This window comes from Pseudorca crassidens, chromosome 11 (genome assembly GCF_039906515.1).
Source record: "Pseudorca crassidens isolate mPseCra1 chromosome 11, mPseCra1.hap1, whole genome shotgun sequence".
NCBI lineage: Eukaryota > Metazoa > Chordata > Mammalia > Artiodactyla > Delphinidae > Pseudorca > Pseudorca crassidens.
Genome location: NC_090306.1, coordinates 56,100,007 through 56,112,195, shown reverse-complemented (window position 1 = coordinate 56,112,195; position 12,189 = coordinate 56,100,007). Strand labels below are relative to the sequence as shown.

The window sequence follows — 12,189 nt, the reverse complement described above, 5'->3', positions numbered from 1 at the left end:
GCTACGCTGATATTTTAATTGAATGCTATCCAATATGCAGGGATTATCAGACATCAGAATTCTCTCGAGTATTAATGTGGTTGTAATCATTGAGTCTTAGGAAGGATGAAACATAATATTATACTGACAAATTTGAGCTAACTCAGATTTAAAGTAAATTATATATCATGTGGGGCTTCCCTGGTGGCGCAGTGGTTGAGAGTCCACCTGCTGATGCAGGGGACACGGGTTCATGCCCCGGTCCGGGAGGATCCCACATGCCGCGGAGCGGCTGGGCCCGTGAGCCATGGCTGCTGAGCCTGCGCGTCCGGAGCCTGTGCTCCGCGATGGGAGAGGCCACAACAGTGAGAGGCCCGTGTACCACAAAAAAAAAAAAAAAAAAAAAAAAAAAATTATGTATCATGTGAAAATATGTTAATGGATTTTATAAGCAGTACTTGTTTGGAGTTGTGATTTTGTATAATTCAGAATAAAAGATACTCTGTCTAGATCGTGAAGATCTGTTCTTTCATATATCCTTAAGGTTTCCTAGTAGTAGAGAAGACCAGATTCTTCAGTTAAATTTTTTTTAAATTTTAAATTTTTAGGTGGAATATTGACATGTGAAAATTATTATGCTCCATCTTTTTAGGAGATTAGAACATCCTGGGAACTAGTTTAATGTGCTTCAGTTTTTATATTCTTCTCAGAGTATGATTCTCAGAATTAGCTTTTCTGGATGTGTGGTGAAAAAAATATATTACATGGTCATTAAGTTTGGGAAATGTTACATACTTGAAGATTGAAAAACAATATTAGCTTAATACAGGCATATCTTGGAGATACTGCACATTGAGTTCCAGACCACTGCAATAAAGTGGACCACGTGAGTTTTTGGTTTTCTAGTGCATATAAAAATTACATTTACACTATACTGTAGTCTGTTTTACAATAGCATTGCATGTAAACAAACGATATACATACCTTAATTAAAAAATAATGCTGTTGGAAAAATGGCGCTGATAGACTTATTTGACAGAATGTTGCCACAAACCTTCAATTTGTAAAAAAAAAAAAATGCAGTATGTGCAAAGCGCAATAAAACGAAGTATGCCTATATAGTCATATAGAGATCTAGCAGACTTTTCCAGGTGCTAGGGACCCAGGGAACAAGACGAGGTGTCTGCCCTCACGGGTATGTACTCAGAAGAAGCTGTTAGCTTCAGAGAAAACCAAGTTAAAAATGAGACCTAGGCCTTTCTCACCTTCTGAGATGGCCCACACTCTGTGGAGTGTGTTTCTCTCTAAATAAATGCACTTCTTACCTAAAAAAAAAAAAAAATGAGACCTTGTGGAATAAGGTTACTTAGGCATCAGGTCACAAATTTTGTACTGGGCACACAGCTACACTGGGACACAGTATAGAGATAAATAGGACAGAACCCAAATCTTTTAGGAGATTTGAAGCTGAAATTTAATGCTAGTAAAATCTTAGGATTATTTTATATAATAGGCTTTTGTCAATCTATTCAGTGGTTAGTTCACCAAAAAGTTAGTGGATTATTTTTAAATACTTAAGGAAGCTAGCAGAAGATGTGAGTTGGAAAGTTCAAAAAAGTTCATGGCCTTTTTTTGCCTTTTGGTATAATTTTGAACAGAGTTTGTGAGGAAAAGGCAAATACATAAATGTTTATTCATGAAATAAAAATTTGCTAACATCTAATTAAGCCATGATAATATCAGCCTGAATATACCAGCTGTTTCCTTTTTTTTCCCATCATAGGAATTGTCTACATCAGTGATGTTACACACTTAGTGCTTATTTAAAATTTGGCAGCGTTGTTACGTATGTTTTTTCTGGATTTTTGAGGTCAGAAGCCAGTACCAGGGATATCATGTTTTCTGAAGCTGATAACCTCCAATTTGACTCCAACGGTAGATAGTAGCTTTGAGCTTTCATCCGGGGCCTTTCAGTGATGTTAGGCTGGTCACTTAAGGTTGTCTAGTCATGAAGTTTGTACAGTTAGGATTTAACTTAAAAGTTAACAAAATCAAAGTATCACTATCAAAAAACGTATTTGAGAAACATGTTCTCAAGTGTCCTATGTCCTCTGGCAAGTTGGCTGTGAAAGAGAAATTGTCTTGCATAGCTTGTGATGGGGACCTCTACGGTCACTGAGTTCCTGAATTGTGTGGCCAGCAGGATTCTTCCTATCTCCAAATTTTAGCAGGAAATTAGACTAGCATTCCAGAATGAGTGCAATGTACGATCACTTCTTTGTTGCTTTTTTCCTGGAGGTTATAAATTGAGAAGTATAGCATAGTCCTTTAATCTCTTAAATGATTAGCTTCATAAAATTTGTCATCTCTTTATTTGACTGATGTTTTCCAGAGAATTCTGTAAAACCACCAGATGGAGCTCAAGCTAAGCACCAAATCATTTTTTGGAATTATATTGAGTGGGCTGAATCACATTAGGGATTGAATGTGACATTTTTGTTTTTTAAGAAATTAAATTTAAAATTAAAATATCATCTAAGGATAATCAAAACTGCTTTCATTTATTGGTTGCTTTGCATATCAGGCTTTGTTCTAAATTATTTAATCCTAAACTCTTCAATCGAAGTATTAACTCATTTAATCCTCCCAGCAATCCTTTGAGTTTGGTATTGATATTATCTCTCTATACACCAGGAGAAACTGAGGCACACAGGCCATATAGCTGGGATTCAAAGTCAGACAGTCAAGCTCCAGAGCCTATGTTCTTGCAGTGCCATTCTGCCTCTCAAGGGTGTGCAAACTCTTGCTAAGTAAAAAAGGTAGTTTTAGGGTAGAATGCTTATTTTTGGTTCAATCTGCTCGGGGGGTTCAGGATCAGGTGAAGAGCTGATTCTCAGTAGAGAAATGATTTATTGACCCCTTCTCAAATCTCTAGGCCTAAACCAGACTGGAGTTCCTTTGGTAGCATGCCCTTAGAATGGGCTGATCCCATCCTAAAGGTATAGCCCAGATTCAGTGGTACCCAAGCTACTAATCAGAGAAGGAATGTGAACTGCCATTGACACTCTAAAGTAGAATCTAGTGGTTTTGACTACATGTTTTTTTCTAATGTCACGTTTTAGATACATTTCCGCCCTACTAGTTCACATGCTGCATAAGTATGCAGCAGAATATATTTGCTTATGAGGAAATCTGAATATTTTCAAAATTTGGATCAATATATCTAGGATATGATTTTTAGGAGCTGGAGAAAAAAAAGTAACTGGCTATAAATGACTTGATTTAAATATCTGAAATGGACTGGTGTTGATGGTGAGGGTAGTGGTGTGCAGGAGTAGTGAAGTGCTAGCCACAAAATAGAATAAATAGGAGAAATCTAAAGAGACCTCAGGGAATTCCCGAATTTATAAATACTGCAGTTGAGATGCAGATGGTGGGCTGTTGACTGAGCTTACTAGCTAAGCAACTAACTTCTGATGCCACCTGGCAGAGTGATTCACATTTATGCTATAGTCAAAAAATACAAAGCTTTTCCCCTGTATTTGCTGGAATGTAAAAACACCATTGCAGCAGGCACGTGCCAGTTTAACAAGGAAATGTTCAGGGGGAATAGGGAACTGTTAAATACTCATGCCAGGTTAAGGCCACTCTGTTGTTCCCAGGACCCCATCAGGCAGCAGGAGGGCCAGGGCGAGGTTTGTGCCTGCTTACAAAAACCCTTAAACTTTACCCAGTTGAATGCCAAGAGTCTTTCGCACCTATTTTAGAATAGGAGAAGAATAGGACGCGGTGTCAAATAGGACTCATTTGCTAGAATACTAGTAATAACAGCCAACATTTAGAGAATGCTTACTGTGTTAAATGCTTTACCTGTATTATTTCATTTAATCCCTAAAACAATACTGTGGGGTCAGTACTCTTATTATCTCTATTTGCAGAGGAGGAAACAGCTTTGAAGAGGTAAGTAAAGTTGCCTAAAGCTGTGCAATTATTAAGTAGTGGGCAAGGCTGTCCCAGAGTGTAGAATCTCCCAGAGTAGTGTCTCTGATGGGAAGCTTCAGAGACAGGTTTTGACTGAATCTAAGGAAGAACCTTCTAACTAAGATGTTTGTTGGGAGGTGGAACAAGCAGCTTGGGAGGACTATCCTGTCAAGCTAAGACTGGCGAGCCACTTGTTTGGAATGTGGCAGAATGGACTCAAATATTGTACTTGGAATTTCAGTAGAAAGCTGGTGAAGTACTTTCCAGCTTAGAAGGGCCTTGCAGAAAGTTGTCACTTTGAAATGTGTTGTGCTTACTTTGCCCTTAGATAGTTTTTTGGCACCCCACGATTGCAGACTTAAGTATCTTTTTGGTGGAAGTAACAAAATCTGAAATCTTAAATTTGTTAATGTCGTTAAGTCTGGTATTCATTCCACGAAGTTCCACTTTAAAGTATGGAAAAACGTTATGAACATCTGCTTTAAACAATGAATGGGGTGAAGTCCTTTGCATTTTAATTTAAAAACGGCATAGTTTTATAATACATTAAGTTTATAATATGCAGAGTGTGTTTAATTTCCTAAAGCGATGACCTGTCTTGGCATTATGCTGTCTTACGAAACACTTTCTCATTCTCACATTGTCTTTATAGTTTTCAATATCAGCAAAGCCTTTAAATAGTCTTAGTTGGGTGTTGTGTATCACTGTACAGTAACTGCTAGTACATATGGTATTTCTGATCCGTGTAATAAAGTACATTTGTCATGTATCTTGTGATCTACATACCTTTCAGCTGTTACTTCATAAATCTGTTCCATCAGAGAACTGCTTTGTACAGCAGTGGTTCAAGCTGCTTCTAATAAACTAATATTTTGTGTCTTTTATATGTAATCAACGGGGAGTATTATAGACTTGTGCCTCTGTGGAGAAACATTCCACTAAACTTCTTTTCTCTTGACAATAATGGGGAAAAAAAATAGCTTGGGAAGATCACAGATGTTCAAGAAAATATGTTGTTTGCTCCTAAAAGTCAACTGAAGATCTTTTGTATTGCTCCAGGTTTTTTGTTTGTTTGTTCGTTTTTATTTATTTTTTTAATGCTTTAGAGAAGAAACAGTTTGAGATATGTGATGGGGCCACGGGGAGATAGGATTACAAATTTCAGTGGAGACCCACATTGGGTGCTGTTTTTCAAAATTCTAAAAAGCTTCATCTTGCTCACACAAAGGGGTGATATTCTGAGCAGAGTGGTAGGTAGTTGGCCAAAGATTGGTCATTCCTACGTGCTTTCCTACTCAGACATAAGCATTCTGCTCTAGGTTTAGTCTTTGTTCTGTCCCAAACTTCAAACTAATATTGTCTTCACAAAAGCATAGGTATTTACTAACGCAGGCAGTCCCTTGAGTAATTGGATAGGGGCTATTGTCTTTCTCCAGCTGTAGAAATTTGCTCAGTGGGTAAGCTCTCCACAGACTAGGCAATGGGTTATTGATAACTGTATAGTAAAATATTCATGGAAAATGCTTAAGGAAGCTGTATGCCATGGGCGAAATTGGTATGGTTGTCCTTTATAAGCCTGTGAATCTTTAAGAAGAGTTGCCATAAAGAGAATGGGAATCGGCTGTTCCGAATCTCCACTGACGAAATGGGTTTTAACTGTAGAAGAAGTGATTTGAGTTAAATGTAAAGAAGAACTTCCTGAATGTGAGTGTTATTTGAAGCCAGGTATGGGTTGAGAAGAGGCTGTTGAATTGTCTCTGGAAGAGAGAGAGAGCGCTAGAGAAAGAAATGAAAGGGGGCGGAGAGTGGGAGACCCCCACTTGAGATGATTTAAATGTAATTCTGCCCAATGGTTATGAGTCCTTTATTCTCTTTTCTCACACTCACATCTCAGGTTTTGAGGTTTAAAAGGTCAGACCTAAAGAGTATACTTTAGTCATTAGAACTAAAGTGCCAGAGGACCCCTAGGTCTGGAGGTTCTTTTGGTGTAATTCTTAATTGAAATGAAATGCTAAGTTGTGACCAGTGGATGAGAAAATTGACTCAGGGTTGATTTTCCACCCTTGTCATTAAAGACCAGTGTACACACTGAGCTCACAGTGCCAGAGAGGAATTTGACATTGAGCAATTTCTGGAAAGGCAAGTGGTTGGTAGGCTGTGACCACTTAGGCTTGGGATGGGTTAGAGGGCTGGGGGAAGGGTACAGCTGCCACGTTGCTGCTTGGGCATGTGCCTACTAAATATTTTTTCCAGGAATACTCCAGCAGGACCAGAGGGTTGCAGATCAAACTTGGCGCTTTAAATTCCAGAGAGCAGAGACTGAGAGGACAGGGTAAGTTTACCCTTTCCTTTTTTTTTTTTCTGGCTGTCACCACCCTGTCCTGTCCCCATTTGGTACTCTTTTGCACCTCCCTCTTCTTTGCTTTCCTTCAGTCTGTTTTTCTTACATATAACTGAAAGAAAAAAAAATTTTTTTAATAAAAACGTAAAGCTGCGAGTTAAACATTATTTACTTCCCACCAAGTTTAGTTGTGAGTGCTTTTGTTTATAAATGACCCCTGGCATTTTTCTTTGTGGTCCAGTGACAATAGCTCAAATAGATTTCCCAATTCTGTGCTGTTTTTCCTCACCAGTTTGTCTTTCTCTCTTCCTCTGCATTTTCCTCTTTTTTTTTTTTTTTACTTTTTACTTATTTTATTTATTTATTTTTTGGCTGCATTGGGTCTTCATTGCTGCACGCGGGCTTTCTCTAGTTGCTGTGAGCGGGAGCTACTCTCCGTTGCGGTGCACGGGCTTCTCACTGCGGTGGCTTCTCTAGTTGTGGAGCACGGGTTCTGGAGCGCAGGCTCAGTAGTTGTGGCGCGTGGGCTTAGTTGCTCCGCAGCATGTGGGATCTTCCTGGTCCAGGGCTCGAACCTGTGTCCCCTGCATTGGCAGGTGGATTCTTAACCACTGCACCACCGAGGAAGTCCCTCTTGTTGTTCTTAATAGTTTTACCACCTATGCATGAATCCCTAAATACCATACTTTTGTTTTGTCTATTATTTTTTTTATTATTTAAAATTTTTTTTTAAAATTTATTTTTGTCTGCTTGGGGTCTTTGTTGCTGCTCAAGGGCTTCCTCTAGTTGTGGTGAGCAGGGGCTACTCTTCGTCACAGCGCGTGGGCTTCTCATTGCAGTGGTTTCTCTGGTTGTGGAACACAGGCTCTAGGCCCGCGGGCTTCAGTAGTTGTGGCACATGGGCTCAGTAGTTGTGGTTTGCAGGCTCTAGAGTGCAGGCTCAGTAGCTGTGGCGCACGTGCTTAATTGCTCCGAGGCATGTGGGATTTTCCCAGACCAGGGACGGAACCTGTGACCCATGCATTGGCAGGCAGATTCTTAACCACTTCACCACCAGGGAAGTCCTGCATTTTCCTCTTTTAAAAAAAATTTTTCTGCACTGGCCTCTTTTTCTGTGTGGATATTACTTCAATTTCCTCCTTAGGCTCAAATCACTACCCTTCTTGCATTCTCTCTCTCCTCTCTCATCTCAGTTTTTCCACCTACTATGTTTTTCTTCCTCTTCCTTTTCACCCTCATCTTCTAACCAGATGCATAAATAGAAGATATGCTTTACAACAGGGGCAGGCCAATCGGCTGGTCATCTGGTTTTGCAAATAAAGTTTTATTGGAACGTAGCCAGGCCCACTCATTCATGTATTTTCTATGACTGCTTTTGTGCAACAGAGGCAGAGTTGAATACTTATGAATGAGACCCTCCTCTGGCCTGAAAATCCCAAAATATTTACTATCTGGCCTTTTTATATATTTAAAAAAAATTTTTTTGGGCCTTTTAAGAAAGAGTTTGCTGAATCCTGCTTTAAAATATTTTCTGTATTTATTAATGAAGGCTTTTTGTTCCTTATCTGGAAATTCAGGTGAGTTGGATCTGTTTTATGTCTCCCTACTTAGTGAAATTGAGTTGCATTTTATATTTGCAAATTTCCCCCAAATTTCTCGCTTAAAGGCAGTGGTATCCAAAAGAAAAAAGACAAGCTTACTGTCCTGACTATCAAAGCTAAGTGGGTAATGGTGGTCGTTTGTGGTGTGTGTGTCTGTGTGTTTAGATGTCTTCCCCACCTTCCACCTCCTACTGGGCTCTTTTTAGTCTTTGGGGGGGAAAAAAAGATAATTCCATTGTAAAGCTCTTCAAAAATCTCACAGCCAACTTTTCCTTTAAGTCTAACCATTTTTGGAAATGCTAAATGCTGGAGAAAGGACTCTTAATTTAATATGGCACCTAGAATACTGACACATAAAAGCATTTCAATGTAGTTTTATTTGGTGGGTGGTCTATTTGAAGATGTTTCACACAAATACCCTTACAGATTGGTTTCATTAACATGAAATTAATATGAACTAAAATAATCATAAGACTTAAGGCTGAAAAATGTTTTAGAGGTGACCTATTTTAACCCTGTGCTTTTCAACAGATGAGGAAACTGTTGACGTCCCAACTTTGCTGAGATATTAGGAGTTCATGACCCAGTTCAGAGCCCATGTCTCTTTAATCTCAGACCAATCTTTTTCTAAACCATAAGGCAGTGACAACTGGCCACACAAATGTAACATTCTGACTAATGTCAAGATTAATTCTATTCTTTTCCTTTCTATAAAAAGAGGGTCTGCTAAATGAAACGATGATATGTGATTAGTCTTTTCTGCAGCTCTATTCCTGCTGTGGTTAATAACCAAACCTTTCCCATTGGTGGCTGTGCCTCTTTATCTCACAGGCAGTGTAATATCTTTTAGTTAAAATGAAACAACACAGTAACAAACTTCTCCTCTTGCCCTGTGCCCCCATAAAAGCCTAGATTTTTGTTTGTTTGTTTCTACTCTCTTCTAATTCACCCTGTGTAGTTATCGATTTCTTTTTATATTTTATTTTTTTTCTCATAAAAGTAATACGTGTAATGTTGTAGAAAACCTAGGAAAGTCTAAATGAAATACGATCATTCATAATCCAGCCACCCAGAGAATATGTATGTGTGTCTCTATTTTCATAACTGTCTCAACACTGTACAGTTTTATATTCTGTTTTCTTAACTTTACATCATGAGGATTTTCCCCATGCCACTGAAAATCTTTTGAAACATTCCCTCATATTCTGTCTCGTGGGTAAACTACATTTTCTTGTTTGCCTGTGTTTGGACATTTAAATTTTTTACAAAATATTTTTGTGTGTGTGATTAAAATACTTCCCTGTAATATTAATGGCCTTACTAATCCTTATCTGGTATATTCTTGTAGAAGAGTTTTAGAAGAGAATGAACTTTTCTTAAAAAGACTCCTGATCCATATTGCCAACTCACTTTCCTGAAAGGCTGAAACAATTAATAATCCTTCCCTGGAGCATGTGACTGCCTGTCTGGGGCACACTGGAGGGGCTGTAAATTAAGCTTTTAAAACATTCCTTTCAATATGTCACTCTCCAGCTAGAAAACTTCCCATGGCTGCAAGATCAGATCTAAGCTTCTTAGTGTGTACGCTCTTCCATTTCTTCACTTCCAGCTAATTTCTCAACCACCGCAATCTGGCATCTGCCCCCATCTGCCTGGAGGCATCAAGGAAACAGCCCTAGACTAGACTAAGTGTCAGGAAACTAGGGTTCAAATCCCAGCCCTACCACTTAGTAGTATGTGACCTTGGGCAAGTAACTTAATTTCTTTAAGCCTGTTTCCTCAGGCTTTAAAATGGAAATAAAAAAACAGACCTTGATTTTGGGGGCTCCCGTGAGATAATAGAGGTAAGAAATATTTTTAATCTGTGGAACACTGTCAATGTTAGGGGGTGTATTAAGACTGCTCTTGGGGTAGTGTGGTATCCACCAAATATTTCTGATCCTCTTAGGCTCGTGGGAGAATTTTACTTTCCACCCCTTGCATTGGAATGTGGCCACATGACTGACTTCTGCCAATGAGATAGGAGTGGAAGTGACACATGCATTTGCATGCAAAATCTTTTACGAGCTAGGCCTTAGTCAGCTACTCTCCCATTCTCTCTCCTGTGCTAAGGGCAATGCTGCAGGTGGTTGCTGCCCAGGTCCTGAAGGAAGAGCATCAGTGTGGAGAGGAATTCCCTGCCACCCAGTGATGGGCATGTATCTTGAGCAAGACATTGTTTTCTAAAGCCTAAGGTTTGGGGTGGTTTGTTACTGCACTCTCACCTAGTGGTACAAGCCTACTCTTGGTGTGTCTTTCTGTGTAGTCCTTGGTTTGACTGAAATTTTTGAAACCCTCTTTTCCTTTGACTTGGTGCCACTCACACTCTTGGTATTTTCCTCCATCTCTAACAAATCCTCAGTCTCCATTGTATTCTCTTCCTTTTCCACTCAAATATGCACATGAGTATCTGACCTCCTCTCCTTTCGTTATATGCTTACCTTCGTCAACTTAGTTTACTCTGACAGCTTTAAATATTATGTCTTTCTTAGCCCTGTATGTTTGAAAAAGGTTTCCAGTTTGAGGATTACTGGTCTACCCTTTTTCTTATGCCTTGAGAGCAGGGACCCTAAACTGGAATCAGATGGCCAGCTGGCTCTTCCACTTGTCTACCTGCCAGAGACCTAACCTCTCTATGCCTCTGTTTCTGCATCTGTAACATGGGGTTAATTGTAGTTCCTACTTCACAGGTGGTTGTGAGGATTAAATAAGAAAATATATGTAAAACACCTCCTGCCTACCTAGGACACAGTAAGTTTACTATAAATGGTGGTGGTTGTTTGGTTGTTACACATCTTCTTTTCTCTCCTTCACTCCCCAAGTTCTATCTCCAGTTTCTGGTAAGATATGCTTAGAAGTAGAAGACCCATAAGAAGTGTTTGTTTTAGTTCTAACATCACATTGATGGCTGATAATAGGAGTGAAAAATTGGTACCCTTGCCCTGAAGATGCTTTGTGCAGTGTTTACTTTTTTTTTTTTTTTAAGAAGAAGTCCCAAATCAAAAGAGCTTTTATTGAACCTTTTAATATATCACAAATGAGTCTGAAGAATCATCTGGTATCTTTCTGATTCTGTAGCCAGACCACTCGGATCTTGTTCATCAGCCTACTGAACTGTTCCTTTTTCAGAAACATAGATACCATCCAAAAATTTTCTGATGTCCTTGTTTTTAACTGTTGTGGCTTGCTAAATCAAAGCAGCTGAATTTTTTTTTAAACATCTTTATTGGAGGATAATTGCTTTACGATGTTGTTTTAGTTTCTGCCGTATAAAGTGAATCAGCTATATGTATACATATATCCCCATATCCCCTCCCACTTGCGTGTCCCTCCCACCCTCCCTACCCCACCCCTCTAGGTGGTCACAAAACACTGAGCTGATCTCCCCGTGCGATGCAGCAAGCAGCTGAATTTGACACAAGTTCAATATCATTTCCTTCAAGAATCAACTCATCTTTCTGGGCTTGAGATACTGAACAAGCAACGCCTGGCCTCATCTGAGCCCTGCGGATGTATTTTTCACCCCCAAAATTTCAGATTTCCACAAGAGAACCATTCTCCTGAATAACAACGTTGATGGGGAAGTGAGCATACACAGACCTCATCTGTAACGGAAGCCCATTGTAACACCCTTGATCATGTTCTATACATGACTACAGATAGTGTAAACAGTTGCCAGTTCCTTTCTATTTCCCTACCATTTGTCAACTTGGAGCCTCTTCTTTTTCTTTCCAAGGAGACTGAGTTCTACACTGATGTGATTGAAGCCCCATTGCAGGGTGCCTCTGGGGCCCTTCACAATAACCGTGTGTCCCTTTGGAGTAACGTGGACATTTTTTGGAATGTCGACATTCTGATTGTTGAGAATGGTCTTCATTCTTGCAGCAGATGTGGCGAAGAGCTCCTTTTTTAAAATTGAATATTGCCTTTAGGTGGGTCAGGCACTTCTAAGTTCTCACAGTAATCCCTACACCCTGTCGTTTTCTACACAGTTACCTGACTGACCCTGGGAGGAAATCAGCTTTCTGCAAGCCTGCTCTACCTACACTCACTCATCTTTTCCTTATGTACTCCAGGCCTATCACTGCCAGGCACCCTGGCTTCCACTGGCTTTTCCCCTGAGAACATCTTTTTTTATGATAAAATATACATAGTATAAAATTTACCATTTAATCTGTTTTTAAGTGTACAATTCATTGGTATTAAGTACATCCACAATGTGGTGCAACCATCACCATTATCCATTTC

At 39.4% G+C, this 12,189-nt stretch overlaps 1 pseudogene; it reads right to left on the bottom strand.

Annotated features, from left to right (window-relative positions):
- Positions 1-11,303: 11,303 nt before the first annotated feature.
- On the bottom strand, positions 11,304-11,818 carry LOC137202922 (large ribosomal subunit protein uL6 pseudogene; annotated as a pseudogene).
- Positions 11,819-12,189: the final 371 nt, after the last annotated feature.